The sequence below is a fragment of the Pteropus vampyrus genome, unplaced genomic scaffold (genome assembly GCF_000151845.1).
Source record: "Pteropus vampyrus isolate Shadow unplaced genomic scaffold, Pvam_2.0 Scaffold473, whole genome shotgun sequence".
NCBI lineage: Eukaryota > Metazoa > Chordata > Mammalia > Chiroptera > Pteropodidae > Pteropus > Pteropus vampyrus.
Genome location: NW_011889254.1, coordinates 426,612 through 441,704, shown reverse-complemented (window position 1 = coordinate 441,704; position 15,093 = coordinate 426,612).

Sequence of the window (15,093 nt, the reverse complement as noted above, 5' to 3'; positions counted from 1 at the left end):
TACAAGAGTCAATAAGGAATTAGAAGTGACATGACTATGTAATGATATCTGCATGTAGGCAGGATTATTTTATGATTAGTATCATTGAAATGAATAACAAATTTACCCTCAGTTTTGGGGTTTTTGTCTTGCATTGTTTGAGTCTGAGGTGAGGGCTGAACAAGTGTGTCTGATACTGTAAAATCATCATAAGATGCTCAAAGATGTAGTTTCTCCCCATCAAATGAGAGACTGATTTTTTTATCTAGTGATTTAACTGCTCTGAAGGATGATGAAGGTAGTGGGAGAAGGGAGACGATTCCTATTAACTGACCAAGTCTTCTTAAGGAATAGGTCACTCAAGACCCTGAAATGTGAACGTGGCTTTCACATGTTCTTGTTTGTTTTAGGCAAACTAACCATGTTTCCACTTTCGATTAACAATGTCAGGAAGAGAGATGCAAAAGAAAGAGATATATATATACAGAGAGATTCGTACATACACACAAACACAGAGAAAAGTCTACACTGAGTTAAATAGAAAACCAAAAAGTGAGCACACATCGAGATACAGAGAGACAGACAGTCAAAGAGATACACACTCACAGACAAAAGCACAAAGACACACAACCATAGAGAGAAATACATAGATATACTACATGTACACAGAGACACAGACATAAAAGAGATACACAAGACAGTAAGAGACAAAAAAAAAAAAAAAAACAGAAAGAGAGACTCAAAATCAGATAACTCTGGCATACAGAAAAATTCACATGCAGAGACAAAGATATGCTCAGAGAGAGATATGAGCCACACGCATGTAGGGACACATACGGAAAGACAGAACAAGAAGAGGTACATGCAGGGAAAGTCACACTGAGATATAAACTTGTGTTGTTCTCAATAATCCATAAAACTGTGCAGGCCAGGGCCTCAGTCACCTCTGCCTTATCAAAATTGCCAGGGCTGAAATCAAGAATGAGTCATTTTTAAAAAGCCGCACAGATAGTTCTGTTATGTACCCTTGGCTGGAAACATCCTTTATATGAAATCTTCCTTACTCCTAAAATAATGTGCATATCAGCTGTTCCTTTTAATCTGAAAGAGCCTTACCAGTACACTAGAATTTTTTATGGTTTTTTAATGATTTCGTTTGTCACTTCTGCCCAGTTTTAGAATGTTTCACTAAAATGATTTGTAACTTATTTCCTACTTAGCCTTTTTATTCTTATTTATTTTAGCTTTGTAATATTTTAGGCTCTCTGATTTTATTTTTGTCTATTTTACTATTTTTGTTTGTTATTTTTAAATATTGTTGCATTTTATTTATCTTCTTAGGCTAGCTCTCTTTATACTCAGTTGTTAACTATTAAATTAATTTAGAATGCTTTTGATTGTAAGCAATGGTAAAGTCAAGTCAAACTGGCTTAAACAATATTCCTAATATATCAGCCAAAGGCCTAAAGTGCTATCTTAAGGGTTTTCCTTAAGAATAAGTTTCCCAGAATTCCCTTTTCAAAATCTCCCTAACATTTCACTGGCCCAAATTAGTTTTGTTCCCTTTCCTGAACCTATCTCTGTGGCCTAGGAGTAACCTACTATTTATCACAGGTTTGAGTCCTTAAACCAGTCACTGGCTGGGGGATGGGATTTTGTTAATTGACTACTTTGAGCTCATTTGTGAGCTGGGGCCAACCTCCAAAACCAGGAGAGGAACAGATACAAGAAGGAAAATTAAGATGTTAGTAGAGAAAAGGGAAGGGTACCCAGTTAGCTGGTGGGTAGGTAACCAATAATATCTATTTAATATCATTATCACCATCATCATCACTTTTACTTTTCTATATGTCTTAACAGAAATAAAAATCGCAGATGTGAAATGTTTCACATTTGTTCTGATTTTTTTAAATTAAAGTGACAGTTCTATTGACTATCCTCCATTTTGTTTTTTGTTTGTTTGTTCATTTGTTTGTTTGTTTGATTTGTTTTTAACTAGAAAATTTAGAGATCTGGTGAACTGTTTACCTCCTGTGTGAAATCTTCCCTGATTCTTAACCCCCAGGCATAATTAATGACACTTTTCTGTGATATTTCATTTATAATTTTGTCAGAGTGTTTTTATTGATCTATATTAGAGTGTGCTGGATCACAATTCCATGGGGGTGGTATGAGGCACTCATTGTTGAAGCCCCAGGACCTATTATAGTCCTGGAATATCTGAAATACACAATTAACATTTACTGAGTTGATTTATATGATATTATAAAGGATGATTGCAGATCACGATAATTTTGAGGAAAACTCCATGAGGGCCACATCACTTTGCTTTAAGCTATTTTGGAGAAATTGACTGTCCAGATTTTAAAACCTACAAAAAAATTTCTAAAATTGGGAAACAGCTTTAAGATAAAAGAATGAGATGCTGGGTAAGGAATGTGTTGTTGATAGTGTATTACTCATCCTTAAGTCAATAAATTATTACTTTTATATTCATAGAATGTCTCAGATGCATTTTTTTAAAAAAACTTTTCTTCAAATCATTGAGAAAAAAATACACAATATCAGTGGGACAAAAAAAGATGGCTCTGACAGCAGGCTTATCAACTTATAAGCAAATGTCCAGAATTATTTAAAAAATATATAATATATATTTGTAATTTTATATATATTTATTTACATATATATAACATTGCCCTCTGTTTCATCTGTGTATAAAATATAAAGCATAATGATTAGAAAACAATGTGTGTAAACAAAGCCTGAGAATTACCACTTACCTCTCACAATTACAGAATTAGAGTTTAAGACCGATTTTGTAAAACAAAACTTTTAAGTCACTCGAATAGCATTATAAATAGAACATAACCATCTTAAGATAGATACTGTGGATTGACCAGCTCCACTTCTATCTCACTTTTCTTTTATGGGACTTTCCTGTAAAGAGCCTAAAGAGCAAAGCAATGCATTTCCCAAACTCTTTCACAGTTAGAGTTTGGGGTGAAAATTGGCTCTCACCAATCAAATAAAAGCACAGAAACTTTGGAAAGTGGAAGTGAATTAGAGATTATCTTTGATCTCATTTTCTATTTTAGCTATTAGCAAATAGGGTGTGGAGAGAAGGCTTTCCTGCATCAGTTGTCCAGTGTCCAGTCTCCAGTTTCCCAGGGGATGTGGTGGTGGCAGCAGCAGCAGCAGCAGAGGAAGCTGCAGATTTCTGATTCCAGCTTCCTGTGTATTAGATATCACACAAGTGTATTGTTAAACTCAGTATTTCCAAGGTGATTTCAAAGACAGTAGTTCCTTTGATGGGTCAGTTCTTCAATGTTCAGAGAATTATTCTTGGAGTCTCAGGCTAGAGTTTGCTTCTCTAGAAATTGTAACAATTTTATTTCAAATACTGTCTAACTTTCTATTTTCTACATGGAACACTGACAAACTATACCTATCAGAAACAAGAAAAGGTTACAGCAAAGAAAATGTGGGAAACATAGTAAAACAAAAATACAAGGAATCCAAAAATATGACATAAAATAACATAAATAAAATCAAATATAGCTGTGATGGTAATAAATAAAATATTTAAGTAATTTCCTCCTTTTTAAATTAAACACACTCCTGTAATGTGTCAAATTAATTTATGCAAGTTGATGATTAAGATATCTACTTATAGCTGTGAAACAAAAATTTCACATGAGAATGATAAGCAAAAGTATCCTCAATAAATTAAAAAGAGAAAAAAGGGAAAGCTTTTTTGCTTTAGTTCTTGTAGAGGTTGCATTGTTGCTATCATAGAAAATATAATTCCAGTTATAAAGTATTAAATAGAAAAATAATATTATATACTCAATGGAAATATGAGTCACGAACACTTGTGTTCCAAAACACATTGATTTCTTTTAAAAATGAGGGTCATATTTTGTGAAAATTCAATTCTTTAAGATGCTACAATAATACAATAATACCATGCCAAATAATTCAAAAGTTGTCATAAGATGAAGAGTTTCAATATAAACTAATGATGTACAAAGTCTCCTCTCTTAACATCGTTCCCTTCTTAATACAAGCATTCCTAATCATTGACTTAACTTTGTTAATTCAAAATGTTATTCAAATATAACACAATGTGAAATCTTTAAACCTTGAAAAAATGTAGCATTTCATGACGTGGATGAAAATAATGTCGATGATGTTTATTTTAGACTGTATTATATATTTATACCTTATAAATGCTCTATGACGAATTCTTATTGCTTTTACAATCAGTTAACAATAGTTAAAAAGAAAAATATTGGGAAACAATGTAATTTAACTGTTTATTTTAGTCTTTATATCTTTATAACTTTCCCAAAAGTTTACATAGTATTTTTATTAGTTTTATCAGAGAATTTGTGTTTTAAAGATTATAAAGATTTAGCACCTCACACATTATCATTATGCATGATAGGGACCTTAGTAACAATTTTTTAGCATTCTTTGTTGGAATAATTTAAATAATGCAGATTATATTTTTCTGTTAAATTCTTATTGTCTTTATTGCTTAATTAATTTCAAGTAACTCCTATACCTTTAGGATATCATTTCTGTGTGCCTTTTTCCTTGGAGAAAGAAGGATGATTAGGTCAGTGTTCTTCATAAATATAATAAAAATAACATAATTCCGCACCTCTGTTTTTTCTCCATCCTTTTAATTATCACTATGACAGGTTAAAAGATGGAAAAAGCACAACAACAACACATTTCATAAAATTAATTTTCAAACAGTTCGGATTGAATGTTTAGTATCTATCCCCTCTCAACATTCTAAACAATCATTTTTCTGTAACACTAAGTTTCTATTCTCTCAAAAAGATCCATGCTACCACACTCCAATGTCCTAAGAATCATTAAAGCCTCTTGAAAAATTCAAGACTCTTCTGGCATTCTATAATTATCATACACAGGCAGTGCATGCTCACACTTTCCCTTCTATCAGAAACTCCTAGTCTAACCACCACTGTAGAGAGAAACCAGCAGAAGGTAATAATTATTTATATTCAAGTTTGTCTCACACTGTCTTAGCATTTAAAATTTTTCATTATCGATAGTAGTAAATGGGTTGTATTTAAGAGTAATTAATATTTATGTGTAGAATGGGGAAAGAAGGAATAGGCTAAGCCTTGGAGGACTTTCACAGTGAAGAATGATGGCTGTTTTAGGGCTGCAAATGTGTTGAGATAAAATGTTCCCAGGTGTTTACTTTCCATCTGTTTTTTAAACAATCCACACCTGTGTTAAGATTGTTTTAAATCAAAACAAGAAGTATCAGGTAAAATATTTCAAGGAGCCTATTTATTTTCTTAATTTTATGTTAGAGATTATGTGGCTAAAAAGGATTTAACTAATCCCCAAATCAAAATACTTGGGTGCCATTGAAACTATAGTCAGAATAAACTTGCATCTAAACAAATATGGTAAATGTAGAAGTTCTCATAGGGCACATTTAACTTTCTATCTCAGTTGCCACCTGTGTCGACCAGCAGAGGTTGAGAAAGCCAGATTCTATTAAATAATCCAGGCACTTATGATCAGAGGTGTACAGAGCATATCTGAAATGTTAAAGGCGTACAGACTACTTTGATATTGTATTGGTTTGAATGATTGCTAATTATTCAGTTAATATTTCTCGGAGAATTTGGTATGGCCTTTCAACCTGGGGAGCAAATTGAATAAAACAAAGTTCTACAAAACAGTATTTCAACAGAGTTCCAATAGCAGCCTTCAGCCCAGCTAACATCAAACATGCCAGTCCTCTACAGTCCACGTAAGACACTGCAAAATGCAAGCACCTCTAAACCCTTCTCTCCATTCTGCTTAGTTTGTCTTTCTATAGGCTCTTTCCATCTCTGAATGTCCCTCACTTTATTTATACTCTCGAGAACTACAATTAATTATAAGTAAATTCTACTTTTCCAGATAGGCTTGTGCTCTCTGCAGTTGACATTTTTGTTATTGTTATGAGAATATGACTGGGTTAACCCACTGGTCCCAAGGGGAGGATGACAGACATATGACACAGAGATACCTTCGATAAATTACTAAACCAAGCCCAGAGCAGATTATCCAACTACAAACTCATAAATTAACCCATTTTCCATTTAGAAAAAAAGTGCAGCTCACTGCCAGCGTTAATTTTACATAAACGTGCTCTTTCAGGCTGAGGCAAATATGAACGGTTTTCAATGTGGAAATAAAATATAAAAACTGTTCTTGGAGTTATTTCTAAACAGAATTTATCTCTAATCCTAATGTAACAGAAATATATACATAAATTGTATTCATCAAATGAATCTTCAGCTAACGACTGTTAAAGAATGATATTAATTAACATCATGCATAGGAATGATACGTTTTCTAGGATTTGACATTTTCAGTGATCGAGAATTACTATATTCTGTAAATGGAAATACCACTACTAAAAACAGAATGCTATAAATAGAATGATGTCATTTGTTTCCAAAGACTATCAGTATACTAGAGCGATGCTAAAATAATAATGAAAGTGAGGTATTTCATGGCAAACTTTGGATTAAGTTTAGGACTGTAATCCATGAGTTATCTCAGGGTAAAAACTGCAGCCACAAGCACCAACTGTCGGGGCAAACAGGAAATGGAAGCTTTCTATTAACAAATACTTTCTATTGTATACACTGAGATTTTTAAAGTTTTATTACGCAGAAATAGCTAATCAATACACTTTCCCTGAACTCTTTCTTCACCATTTGGCCATAAGTGACACCAGCTTCTCTCTTCAAGGGATCGACCATTTCCCTTTGACGTAATGTGCTGCAGGACTAGAAGATGCATTTGGAGTTCTTCTGGAAATCCTATGTCAATTCTAGATAACTGATTTTTTCCTCCCCTTTCAAAAACTCTTCTTCTCTCAAGTCTCATGATTTGGATTTGCATTATGTGCCTTGCCTTACTGTTGCTATTTGCAGACTAACTCATTCTCCATTACTCATTATAGCATTTGACATGTATTTTGCTCTCTCTCCTTCAACTCCCTGCCATTGTCCTAGGTGACTTTGCTATCAAAATGGGTGATTCAGCTGAGTTCCTAACATTCAATATCTTAAACTCATCATCTTCAGTCCCTAAAACAAAATAGAAACACAATGTGTCTTTTTCTTTTTCTCTCCTAATTACCATTCTTTTTATTTTACTTCCACTACCCAATCCTTGATCCGTAATCCTGTCGTCTGGATTCCTAATACGAACTTCTCTGCTTCCAGATCCCTCATTTCTTACTACCAATGGCACCTGCCTGTCGACTTCAAGATCTCCTGTCTTTATTTATTCTCCTTTATTCACTACTATCAGCCTTCTCTATCATTTTTCCCTATGCAACACAGAACAAACGTTTTACCATTATAACTATCTCTGAATAAAATTCCCCTTGCCCTTTTTTACTTTCTATCATTCCCATTCTACCTTTCAGATTCCTATAACTAAACTGGACTTATACACACTCACCATCTTCCTCCAGGAAAGTGTTGGTGGAAATCACACAGACCCAAAGATCATTTCACGTAAAGAGATTCTCATCTCTTCTAGGCCTTTACACCCTTCAGTAATCCTGATACTTGCACTTGATCCTTTTCTTAACTCATTTTCACAAGCATTTCTGAATCTTTCTCTCTTCCTCAAGTTCCTTTCCCACCCCCTACTCCTCCTCAGTTTTAGATGACTTTACTACCTGCTTCATAGAAAAATGTGGCACATATGTTAGAAGCTTCCTCATCTGCCTTTCCAGCCTCTAATCACCAACCTCTCCACCAGACAATAAGCTGCTTAGGGCATAAATGCTGCTTCATTATCTTTCTGTCTGTGGAGCCAAATACAGTGTGCTCACATCTGGACTCAATAAATATTTGCTGAATTGATCTGAACTCAACATGTCTGTCCATCTTCATACATTTTATTCTATCCAAGAATAGTTGTTCTGCCTGTCATCTGGATCTCATCCTCTGACATTCGCTCCAGGATTTGATCCACCTCATATATTTGCAAGTGGCCATTCTTGCTTACTCTCCCCTCTCCCACCATGAATATAATCAAGTTTCTTCATTCTAAAAATATAGTTGTTTCTTGACCTTGCATCCCTGTCTAGTCACAGTCTTGACCTTTCTTCCTACTTCCTTTCTTTAACAGCAGTTTTTTTTTAAAAAAAAGTAGCATATGCTAAGGGCTTTAGTTTTCATTATTTTATTCATTTCTCAGCACATTAAAATCCAGTCTCACCCCTAAAAGTCCATGAAATCCTTGATGGCTAAAATCACCAAAGGCTGCTTAATGGTTAAATACAGAGGTTCCATTTTATTCTTTCTTTTATTTCATCCTTCCACAGCATCTCTCCACTACTCTTTTGGAGTAAAAAATTCTTTTTGCTCTGCATAAATTTTATTATCTTTTTTGTTTCTTTTTACCCCTATCTGTCTAATAATTAATTCTGGTCTCCCGTCCAAGGTCTTCTCTTCTCACCCTCAAGACCCATGGACAGACATCTCCAAGGTTCTTCTGTCCATGGCTTTTAAATTTTCCATTCTAACTCCAAACATTCTTCCTTGGTGATATTATCCATATCCATGGTTTTGATCATTACGTGATGACTTTTCTTAAATGATTACTTCTAATTATTCATTCTCCTGACCTAATTCAACCCACTTGGATGTTCAATAGGAACATTAAACTAAGCATTTCACAAAGTAAATAATACTGTATTTTCATCATCAAATTTTATTTGTTGTTTTAGTTAAGATTTGCACCTCCTGATAAGAGGGGTTCTGACCAGATTGATTGTCCTCAGACGGCTCAGAGACAGGAGATGAGACAGATTGCCTCTGCCAGAATAAGGCAGGGTCATATAAAAGAACACCAGAGATTTTAGGGATCAAGAGAAAAATACATTATGTGTAGGGTTAACTCAGAACATAGCTCCTCCACATACTCAGAAGACGAGAGCTGTCCAGCCAGCAGCCAAGGAAGACAGTACACAAAGAGCTTTCAGTGGTGCCTGCTCCCAAGTACGTTTTCTGCTGCTCCCATTAACATTATCTGATCCTGTAACCAAGCAGCACTTCTTGCTCCCATCCATCTGAGAAGGCGGCTGCTCCTCCAATGAAATAACCCCTCCTTCCGCTTGTGGGCATAAAAACTCTGCTTGCACTTGTCAGCAGCAGTTTTTCTTCCTGCAGCTCCAAGGGGCCGCTGCTGAAGCTTCCCTGCTTCGTGAGTAATAAACGGTATTTTTCACCCTTCTGGTTCTCCTGGTGGTTTTTCCGGAATATCCAAACCCAGGTGCAAGTTCCAAGCCTGGTGCTCTTGAGTTACATTATGATAGAAAAAATAGGCAAAGAACATTTCACATATGGAGAGGCCTCTAAACTTGAAAAAAATCTCCAATGAGCAAAGAAATGAAAAACAGAAACAATATTGAAGTATTTATTTGTATATTTAACTGGAAAGAATTTAAAACTATAAAATCATTCAGTGTGGGCGAGATGATAGTGAAATAGCCTCAAATTTGGCAAGTGGGAGTGTAAATTGATAAAATATTTTATCTTCCGTCTTGCTTATTTCCTCAATAATAGTGACTCTTTTGTCTCTACTCCATTTGCCACAGTTCTAATTCAGACTCACTATTTCTCCCATGAACTGTTGCCATAACCTTTTTACTGCTCTCCTTTCCAGTCCTCTTCTCCTAAAGTCTACCTGTTTCTACTCCAAAGAACTCTTTCTAAAATCATGTCTTATCAGGTAGTTCCCCTACAGAAATCTCCCATCAGACAAAAAGCCAAATTGTCTCCAAACAAAAGCCAGATTCCTTAGCATGACATTCAATGCCTTTTTCATTTGATCCCTGCCTGACCTTTTCGGCCTAATCTTACACCAGATTATCTGGGTCTAAATTCTGGCTCCTGTTCATACTAGCCATGTGATCTTTGTCAAGATGCTTAGTATCTATCTGTACATTAGTGTCCTCTCCTGTAACATAAGAATCATAGTAGCATCAATCCACAGGCTTGTGAAGGTTGCATGAGTTGGTGTGCACAAAGTGCTCATAGCAGTGCCTTGCATATCATCAGCCTTATAGTAATATTTATTGTTATTATTTGCCTTTATTATCATTGTATAATCACTATTCACATTGTATAATCAGGATTCTATGAGATAAACTACTTGAAATGTCTTTTTTCCACCCTTGCTTTTGTCCATGCTGTTCTCTTTCATAGGCTGGTAAACAGCACTCATTCTTCATAGTTTGTCCTGTAAACTTCTGGGAAATCCTGAATTTATTTTTTTTTTCACTGCCCCATGGGACTTATATTCAAATAAATAAAGACAAGTAAACAAGAAGTAAATAAATATTTTATGTCTGGTGTTGATAAATTTATGGAGAAAAATAAGGGCTTCTTGGAAGACTCCACACTGATGTTAAGGGCTTCCGTGCTTCAATAATTATTGTTCAAGGCTTCCGTGCTTCAATAATTATTGTTCATTTACCTAACTAATTATTTTGTTCTGTTATTGGACTTTACTTACTTTCATGTCCCCAGGGCTTGGCATTTTGTGGAACATATAAGAAAGGTACAGGAGATATTTAATAAAGACATTAAATACATACAAGAAAGCATGCATGAAATAAATATCTGAGTAAATACGTGTAATCTTTATTTTTCATTTATGATTTAGTTCGAAATACAAAACTTTGCAATTATATTATCATAATAAGTTTGTCTTTATTGCACAGATAGTAGAAATTTAATTTCACTTATTTCATGTATCCACCTGTTCAGAAATATCTGACTTACAAATATCTATTAGAGAACTATAACTGGGAACTCGACTACATATAACAGCTGAGAGAATTCCTATTTCTTTTTATTATTATTATTATTATTATTATTTATGCCTACAGCACCTGGTCTTCCTGGAGGTCTCCCATCCAAGTTCTAACCAGGCCAGACGCTGCTTAGCTTCCGAGATCAGACATTGGGCTTGTTCAGGGTGGCTTGGCCGTAATCCATGGCCTGTGGCTCCACTGGGGCATGAACCCAGGACCTTCTGCATGTAAAGCAGACGTTCTAACCACTACACTATGGAACCACATCCGAGAATTCCTATTTCTTGTGATAGCTGGGATGCGTAGGAAGCTCTCTGCCATCACTAAGATGTCCTTGTCCTTCCTCACATATCAAGAATTTTAGGAATTCTGGTCAAGACGACAGAGTAGGTAAATGCTGTGCTTGTCTCCTCTCACAACTACATCAAAATTACAACTAAACTACAGAACAACCATCATCAGTAGTCATTTAAAATCTAACTGAACAGAAGTCCTAAAATTAAAGACATACAGAAGAAGACAAATCGAGACTGATGGGAGGGATGAAGAAGCTGAATAGGCTAGTGTCACATTTAGGTGTGGCAGATAAAAATAGCGAGAAATATCTTAGCTTTGGAGGTCCCCCATAAGAAGTGAGATGTCCCAGGCACACACCAGGCTTCCCAACCAGGCTTTCAGTGCTGGGAAGGGAAGTCTCCACAACTTCTGGCTGTGCAAACCAGCAGAGATTAAGGCCGAATGAGAGGAAGAGTGACTGAAGTCCCAGGTGTTCCTTTCGAAGGGCCCATGCATGGACATACTCACTGACAGACTCACTCACTCTGAGATCCTGTACTGGGACAGCAGCTTAAAAGGTGCCAGGTACATGTGGAGAGGAAGTGAATTATCTGGGTTCGGGGTTGATGGGTAGAGAGGCAGCTCCTTCCCGGGCAGAAGCAGAAAATACCCAATCAGAAGGGAAAGGAGAAAAAAATTCCAAAACAATGAGGATAGTTTAAGGGGCTTCTGTGACAACATTAAGTGTACTAACATTCACATCATAGAGGTACCAGAGGGAGAAAAGAGAGAGCAAGGAATTGCTTTATGACCCAGCAATTACACTTCTGGGTGTTTATCTGAAGAAACCCAAAACATTACTTCAAAGAGACATAAGCATTCATATGTCCATTACAGCATTATTTACAATAACCAAGATATGGAGGTTACCTCAGTATCTATCAATGGATGAATGGGTAAAGAAATAATTACACACACACACACACACTGAAACATTTCTCAGCCATGAAAAAGAAATAATAAAATCTTGCCATCTGCAACAACATGGATGGACCTAGAGGGTGTTATACTGAATGGAATAAGTCAGACAGAGAAAGACAAATGCCGTATGATTTCATTTGCATGTGGAATCTAAAGAACAAAACAAATGAACAAACAAAACAAAAACTAATAACAACTGCATGTGACCCATAATTATTTTAAAATAAAAATTATAATTTCTATTTTGATGGTTGCTAGATGAGAGGGAGGTCAGAGAGATAAGTGAAACAAGGGATAGGATTAAGAGATACAAATTGGTAGTTACAAAATAGTCATGGGGATGTAAAGTGTGGCATAGAGAATATAGTCAATAATATTATAACAACTATGTCTACTCACTATGTCATACATCTGAAACTAATACAATATTTTAAGTCAACTATAACTGAGAAATTAAAAATATGTTTTAAAAAAGAATTTTAAAAATTCCATTTCATATACTACAATTGCCACAGCCCTTTCGAGGGGTGAATGCAAGGATTTCTTCCAATCCATGAGAGTCCACCCAAGTCCAGTCTATGCTTCATGTCCTGAAATGCTGCTCAGTATGAGATTTTTAGAAATACATGCTACAAGTGGTCACACTATTGTTTTTATATCTAATTTCTCACATTACACATGAAATGGGCTTTTCTAGGCTCTCCCTGGACATATCAACCACCATTAACAATGAATAGTGGTTAGAGTAATCTTTTCCAACTGTCGAACAGCCAACTTATAAGAGTATTTGGAATTATGTTCATTCATAAATTGGGTTTTGTCTTCACAACAGGACCAGACTTACTTCAAAACTTTCCTGCTCCATTCACTCCTTTGTCCCACTCGACATTCAATTTATCTTCAGAGACTGTCACAACACCCAAGATAGAGAAAGCACTTAATAAAGGTTAAGTGAATGAGAGATTAAATCCTATAGTACACTTAAAATTGGAATGAAATATTTGAAGTACTGGTTCTTACTTTTTAATAGTGTTAATAGTCAAGGTGCCTTCAGTTACAAAATATTACAATTCTTTTCAAACTCATTTAGGCAAAGGGATAAATTTATTATAAGGCTCAAGTAACCATGGAAAAAGATGCAGTCATTTCTTAGGAAATCAGGTGCCGCCGGGACTCTCTCTCTTCCTCATCTCCATTCCTCCCTCTTTGTTGGCTTTATTCTTTCAGACCAGCTTGTTCCACACTGCAGGGCATGTGGCTATCAGGAAAGCAACATCGCCCTTTTCCTCCTTTCTTTTGTTCCTAAGAAAGGAATCTGATTTATCCATCTTGAGCTATGTGCTCATCCAAAGATCAATCATGTTAATTGGCCCTAAATATATCTAATTGTTTTTTCTCTCCTAATTCTCATTCATTTTCAATTGCTTATTTAGGAAACGAAAGAAAATTGATGTTAAAAGCAATATGTTCAAATTCAAACTTACCTTTCTTTCTATATTATTTTCTTCTTTTTTATTATCTAATAACAACACCATAATATTATATAGTATACAGACCAAAACACTATCGTGGTAGGGGACCTAAATACCCTACTGTCCGATATGGACAGATCATCCAAACAGAAAATCAGTACGGAAATAACATCCTTAAATGACACATTAGACCAACTGGACATAATTGACATTTACAGAGCTTTCCATCCCAGAATAACTGTTTATTCATTCTTCTCTAGTGCACATGGAACATTCTCAAGAATCGACCATATACTGGGACACAGAAATAGTCTCAACAAATATGAGAGGGTTGAAATCATACCAACCATATTCTCTGATCATAATATTTTGAAGCTAGAGATCAATTGCAGAAAGAAATCAGGAAGACTCACAAATACATGGAAATTATCAACATGCTACTGAGTCAGGGAAGAAATAAAAAGAGAGATCAAGAGATACATAGAAATGAATGATAATGGTAGTATCACATATCAAAACTTGTGGGACACAGCAAAAGCATTCAAAAGGGGAAAGTTCATTTCATTACAGGCCTATCTCCAAAAAGAAGAATGAGCCCAAACAACCAACCTAACACTTCATCTTAAAAAATGAGAAAAGGAAGAACAAATGAAGCCTAAAGTCAGCAGAAGGAAAGAAATCGTCAAAATTAGAGTAGAAATAAATGAAATTGAAAACAAAAGAATAATAGAAAAAGTAAATACAATGAAGAACTGTTTCTTTGAGACGATTAATAAAATGGACAAATTCCTGGCTAGGCTCACTAAAGAAAAAAGAGAAAGGATGCAAATAAACAAAATCAGGTATGAAAGAGGGGAAATTATGACTGACATCACAGAAATACAAAGGATCATGCAAGAATATTATGAAAAGTATATAACACCAAATTAAATAACCTAGAAGAAATGGACCAGTACTTAGAAAAATACAATTTTCCTAGACTGAATCAAGAAGATCTGGAAAATCTAAATAGACTGATCAGCAGTATGGAAATTGAAACAATCATCAAAAACTTACCAAAAAGTTAAAGTCCAGGACCAGATGGCTTCACCAGTGAATTCTACCAAACATTCAAATATTGAATACCTATTCTCCTCAAACTCTTCCAATAATCGAAGAAAAGGCAATACTTCTCAATTCATTTTATGAGGTCAATATTACTCTGATACTGAAACTTGATAAAGATAACACAAAAAAGAAAACTACAGACAAATATCTCTCATGAACACAGATGCAAAAATCCTAAATAAGATACTAGCGAACCAAATACGGCAACATATTAAAAAGATTATACACCACAATCAAGTGGGCTTCATCCCAGGGGCACAGGGATGGTTCGATATACACAAATCGATTAATGTAATACACCACATAAACAAATTAAAAAATAAGAATTATATGATCATATCAATAGATGCAGAAAAAGCCTTTGACAAGATACAGCATCCATTTATGATCAAA